This window comes from Nanorana parkeri, unplaced genomic scaffold, assembly GCF_000935625.1.
Source record: "Nanorana parkeri isolate BGI_ZX_2015 unplaced genomic scaffold, ASM93562v1 scaffold178, whole genome shotgun sequence".
NCBI lineage: Eukaryota > Metazoa > Chordata > Amphibia > Anura > Dicroglossidae > Nanorana > Nanorana parkeri.
This window is the reverse complement of record NW_017306446.1, coordinates 81911-88726: the sequence shown is the minus strand read 5'-3', so window position 1 is coordinate 88726 and position 6816 is coordinate 81911.

Here is a 6816-nt window from a genome sequence, read left to right as displayed (position 1 = left end):
ATATTATTAGACATGTGCGAAGACTAAAAATTCATTTCAGATGAAATGAACGAAAACTAAAAAAGTTTTCATTTGTTTCATCAAACAAAACACATTTTTATGCTATTTTGGATTCAGCCATTGGCGTGTTCTGGAGGCAAGGCACATGACGTCATATAACATCGCACGTGTTGGGCGCCGCCATCTTGGTGTATATCTAGGGTGGCCCGGCGATCGAGGAGGCGTGGCCCAGCGATCGAGGAGGCGGGGCACAGTGACGGAGGAGTCGATCATGGAGGAGAAGGAGGCGGACAGAGGATCAGGGCTGACAGGTAAGAGGGCTTGACCGCCCGCCTGAGACCCTGCAGAGCCCACCAGAGAGTCTATGGTGGGCTCTGCAGGGTCACCCTCAGGTGGGCTGTTTGGGTTATCAGGTGGGCGTAACTAGAAATCACAGGGCCCCATACAAAATTTTGCTATGTGGCCCTGTGATTTCTAGTTGTGCCAGAATTATTTTTCGTATATTCGGACATATAGGAATTCATTCATTTTACATGTAGTCCGAGTTTTGTGTTCTGTTTTGTGTTCTGTTTTCTATTTTTACTTTTCTAGATGCACGTACTTGAAAAAAGGGATCGGCATGACATCCTGACACTTTATTTTTATAGACTCTATTTTAGTTTGACATTTATTGTTTGCCTTCTGTTGTTTTATTTGATAAGAATACTTCTATTGTGCCGACAAGTTTAATACCTTTGACTAAAAGTTTTATTTTGATCATACTTTTTAATATGTTTCTTTGCGGCTTAACAAAATAGGAGTCTTTAAATGGTGCGGATATTGAGAAAAATGGGTGTGGTTACGGGGTGTGGCCAGTGTGGGGTGTGGCCACTAAAGGGTGTGGCCAGTGAGGGGTGTGGTCACTGAGGACCGCTCTAAAGGTCCCCACACACCTTACGATAATCGTACGATAATCGCGGGAAATCCCGCGATCGTACGATTATCGTAAGGTGTGTGGAAGCCGTGCGACCTCTACTACTGTAAGGTCGCACGACTTTAAACTTACGGACATGTTCGAAAACCCGCCGAGCATCGTACGATGTTCGGCGGGTTTGTGGCATGTCCGTACGATAACAGCCGTACGGGCCGGTGTGCCCGTTCGGCATTGCGGTCATCGGAAGCCCGCCCCTCAGGGGGCGTGGCTTGCGATCATCGCAAGTACGATCTGCCTATGCAAGATAGGCAGATCGTACGTTTTTTAAGTACCTTACAACCATCGCAAGACAAAAGTCTTGCGATGGCTGTAAGGTGTGTGCCCAGCCTAAAGCTTTCTCGCACAGGGCGCCTACAGGCCTAAGGTCGGCCCTGCCAGTAGCCCCTATCTTAATTTTGGTTGCCCATGTCTGCCTGACATCTTGTGTTTGGGTTTCTGCTGCCATGAAACCCGGACATAGCAATCAAAACCCGGACTGTCCAGGTTAATCCTGCACAGATGGCAACCCTATGACAACCTATCCATGTGCTGTTGGTCCAGAATCTGTCTAGAAGTTCTGTCTGGATCACAATGGCGGACAAACAAAATTACAAAACCATCGGCAGGTAACACCACTACCATGTACATGATGTACGCTAAGCTGCGGATTTAGCTGTCTGCCTGGAGTTCGGTTTTAACAAACATGGAAGCATTGGATTCACTACAGGGACCGGCGATGGGGCATGTGCATGGGTCTGACTGAAATAAGGAGGACAGCGTGAATGCAAGTTACAGACAATGCTGGAACGTGAACGTAGCACAGCCTGGAAAGTACACAACACACGGCCCACAATGCAAATAATAGCTCCATGCTTCCCAAATGTCACTGTCTGCCGAGCAGGTGAATACACAACCCGGACCTGCCAAGCGGGACACACCTGACCTGTGAAGACACCACCATAGAAGTGACTGTCCATCAGTATAGTGCAGCCACCCGACACTGGACCAAATATGATCATAGAGACAATCCCTTCCAATCTACTATCTCTCTCCCTCTCTCTCTCTTTCATACTGTAAGATATCTCCATGGTAAAAGCTGTTCACACCTTTGCGATTTGTCACGCGGTAGAAATCACCTGTCGTGCAAAAAGATGCAGGAGCTATTTTCGGGCGGTTGTCGTGCACGCGCTTTTTAAAGCAAAAACGCGCGAAAAACAGCTCACCAGCTCCATCGCCTACGTGTGAACCTAGCCTTAAAGTCGAGAGTATGAGGCTAGGTTCGTGTTCTCCCACTTCCCGATCTATTGAGCCGACCTGTGACAGTCTCATTGTCACACGTCGGCCCGAACTATGAGGCGGAGTGATTTCCACTGACCTCATAGTTCTCCTTTAAAGGAGAGATTTGGAGGAAGCTCCCGAATGCCATAAAACAATGGTCACTGCAGGCAATTGGAGCGTCCTCGGCTGTGCAGAACTCTGGAACTTTCCTAGAACGGGGAATGATACAATTGTATCCTTTATAAGGGGAACTTTTATTTATTTACAATTTCCTTTTTACCTGAACAGAGCCGGCCAATTGTACATCTCCCGGATCATTCTGTGTACTGTAAACGTTCAACCGCCAGAAATAGATCCGCAATGATACTAGAGTGAGGGGGGCGGATCACGCTATTCACAACACAAGGGAACTGTTTCAGAACTCAGATCGCTTTTAATTTTGAATGTGAATCTGATAAAAGACGTTAAAGGAGAACTATGGGGTCAGGGCTTTTCCCCATAGTTCTCCTAAGGGTAACGGGAGGACACAAACTAGCGTCCTCCCGTCACCCAAAGCTCAGTATACCGCGAGCTACAGCTCACGGTATACTGAGACGCCGCAGCTGAAACGAATCCCGACAATTATGTCTGGATCCGCCCAGCTGCGTGACTGACAGCTGGCTCTGCCTATCCAGAGGCAGAGCCAGCTGGACCCGCCCCCTCCCCCGTCAGAGCTGGAGGATCGGAATCCCGGCAGGGAGCCGTGAGGCAGGGATAGATCGAGAAGTGAGCGAGCGACGGTATGTGTTCGCTCACTTCCCGATCTACTGAGCCGACCTGTGACAGTCTCATTGCCACAGGTCGGCTCAGATCACTCGCCTCATAGTTCTCCTTTAAAGCAAAGCAAGATAAGCACATTGAAAGATAACACAACAAAACCGCCTTCTGCTGCCATATTAACCTCCAGTTCAGAGATTACCAGATGTCCTCAGTCTGATGGTCAACATCATTCAACCCACTTCCTCTGAGCCCAGCTCATCCTAGACTTGCCTCCGGCCTGTGACTGGATACTAGACATGTGCACGGCATACACATTCGTTTTCTAACATTTCCCTTCGTTTCATCAAAGAAAACACATTTTGCTGCTATTTCGAATTCGGAGGCAACGAGCCCCCGAAACCAGAACCGCACGCTGAACATGCAGAACGAGCAAGCGGCCATGTCGGCCGCCGTTCTGCTCTTGCGCGCCACCAACTTTGAGTGTATCTTGGTATACAGCAAGATGGCGGCGCCCGTATGTTCGGGAGCCACCAACTTTGTGTATACCAAGATACACTCAAAGATGGCGGCGCAACTGCGCAGAACGCACCGGCGGCCAATATGGGATACAGAAGTTGCATATGGTATCTATGGAGGAGCAACGTTGTCACCCTAGGACAGGAAAGCAGAACCCCCTCCTCCACCCCCATCTCCATAACAGAAGGGCAGAAGGAAAGGTGTTATATAGTCGTCAGAGATAGCTGCAACAGTGTAACAGAGCACAGGGAGATATCAGCTCACAAGTGTCTCACCTGTATATCTAGGGTTGCCACGTGTCCAGGATTCACCCGGACAGTCCGGGTTTCATGGCAGCTAAAACCCGGACACAAGATGTCAGGCAGACAGGGGCAACCAAAATTAAGATAGGGGCTACTGGCCCCCCACTGAAAATAGTCTCAACTGGGATGTTTACATATTCATAAGCTACGACGCATTCTCCAAAAAAATGTCCGCGCATCGCTAGAGTTCGGGTTTCGCTTGAAAAAAAGGTGGCAACCCTATGTATATCAGAGGCAGGCAACCTCGGCTGTCTGACTGTTGTGGAACTACAAGTCCCATGAGACATTGCAAGACTCTGACAGCCAAAGACTCCAAGAGACAGAGGCATCATGGGATTTGTAGTTTCACCCCAGCTGGAGTGGTGAGGTTGCCTACCCCAGCTCCCTCCTCTGCTCCTCATGTGAACAAACGGTTACCAGTTTCGGTCATGTGATCTCTGCAAAATCAGAATGACTAAGTTCTCGGTATCGCAGCGGTCATGTGACTAGGCGCCTAGGCCTTGACACATATGACCAGCGCTGAAGGTAGAAAGCTGACCATTTAGGCCTTGTTCACACCAAATGCAGAGCAGATCCGGTCAGGTTTCTGCACACGTACGCTAGTCTTTTAGATGCGTTTTTGACGCGTTTTTGACACGTTTTTGGCTAAAAAAAAAAGATTTTTTTTAAAAAACTTTAAAATGGGCTTTCAGTGCGTTCCAGGCGTTTGCATGCGTTTTTGATGCGCAGATCCAGAGCAGGTAAAATAGGGCATGCTGAAGTTTTTTTACCTGCTCTGGAACTGAACGCTGCGATGTGAACTGGAGCAAAAAATACCATAGGAATACATTGGACGCAGTTTTGATCCGGTCTGCAGCTGCTCCGCGCTTGGCTGCCATCGGTGAGTTCTCCAATGCCTGGCTGCCAATGCTTTCCAAGTCGCCGCTACAGAACAAGTGCGCAGATCAGGACTTTCGCTGGACACATGCTTGTTGGTCATTGAATGAGAAAGCATTTGCGACCAATGGCGGTCAGGCGACTTGCCTTTTCAGAAGGAGGTCAGCATCGGCCGCTTCCATTTCAAACCCAACTTCTCAAACCCGAGAGACCGGCCCACAGGTGGGGAAAGTGTTAATTTCGTTATGTCAGGGCGGCCCTGGCGGCCTCTCCCCTTATGTAAACACGTTCCTGTACACAGGAGATCCCGGATCTGCCACCACCCGCTCTTGGCTTGGGGCACTCTTGCAGCACAGGCTTCTGCAGGCTCCCAGCACTCGCCTTCCCAGACCGCCAATGCAACCTCCAGTCAGCAGTGCCTGAGGACCCTCCCCCCCCCCACCTGGGGACCCCCCGACTGTCCCCGCTCAGGTAAGTCCTAATTCCTCTATCACACAGCAAATCGTCGGCCACCCGCAGATATTTCATAGTCATTATGCACTAAAAACTAATTTTATTAGCCAATAGCCATTGGGTCATCCTTGGCCACAGCTGTCAGTTGTCCTTGGTTTGCAGGGACCGCCACAGAGTATGACGTTCCCTTCCCCGGTCTTCAGCACCGATCACTTTTCCACCATTATATCCCCTTATTTTCTGTTTTTGTCAAATTTGAATTTGGCATTGGGTGCTCCTCTGTCGTAGGTGAGCGACAAAGTCTCCATATCACCTGTTTTTAACACATTGGTGACTATTTTGGGGCATATCTACAAAGCAGTGAATCTGACGTTCACCAAAATAGTCACTGCAGGTGAATCTTCCCGCTGCGTGTGCTGTAAATGACAGTGAATGATTGGCCACCGGCGAATGTATGGTGAAAGTCACAGTCGTCGCTTTATGAAGACGCGCACACGTGTCGCAGATGCTTTGCATCCTGAACACACGGAGAGGCTGCTCATTCAGGACTGGCCTGCCTGTTCTACAAGACTTTTCCCAGCTGGTGTGGAACTACATGTCCCAGCATTCCTCGTTCAGATAAGAGCGGACACAATTGGGGATGTTAGTATGAGAAGCCGCTGAGACACCGGTCACGTGTTGCAGTCTGGTGTCTGACGGTGCGTCATATGTGACCGCGTGCCGAGATCCAACTGTCCCTGATTTGGAGGGACCGTCTGTCTTTTGGAATCAGCTCCCTCTGTCCCTCTTTGTCTTTAGGCTGTTCCTTCTCCTAGACCAGGGGTAGGCAACCTTGGCTCTCCAGCTGTGCTGAAACTACAAATCCCATCATGCTTCTGCCTCTGGGAGTCATGCCTGCGGCTTGCAATGCCTTATGAGATTTGTAGTTTCAGCACAGCTGGAGAGCCAAGGTTGCCTACCCCTGTCCTAGACGAATGTGTGGACCTCCTTAAAGAAGAACTCCGGGCATGTTAAAAATTAACCCTTGTAGTAGGGCTCCCCCCCACCCCCGTCTGCAGGGGTGAAGTGCTCATTTTGGTCTAGGGTCTAAAATAAAAAAGATAGGCTCCCCTGATCTCCAGTCCCTTGGGGCAGCTAGACCAGTCCCTGCAGCCTCTGCTTGCCCAGACTTCGGCAGTCTAAGTGCTGATGACATCATCATGTCTATGCCGGGTCCTCTAACTTGTATTAGACGTAATGGCGCCGAGGGACATACCGGAGCCCGAGTGGGAGAGATGAGTGGTCTCCGACGCTGGACCGAGGTTCAGGTGAGTGTACGCCCTTTATTCCGGCCCCTAGAGATAAATGAGAACTTACTCCCACTGCCTAGGTGAGGATGACTTATTCATCCATCCGCTGCCTCCTGGGATGGCTACGTCACACGTCCCAAAAGGCAGTGTGCAATCTGTCATACGTGCACCTATGTTCCACGGGTTTTATCATAGAAACCTGCGGCGTCTGTGCACATGTGCAGAATCCATGCATGCGCGGACATGCTGCAGATCAGGTCTATGGGACCTGGCAGAGCCCATTGGCATTTCTGCACTTATGTGGGCAGGATCCAGCACATGGGGAGAGACCCGTGACATTTGTGTGCACATGCAGAACCCATGCAGGCAGGCTGCGGATCTATACAGGTCT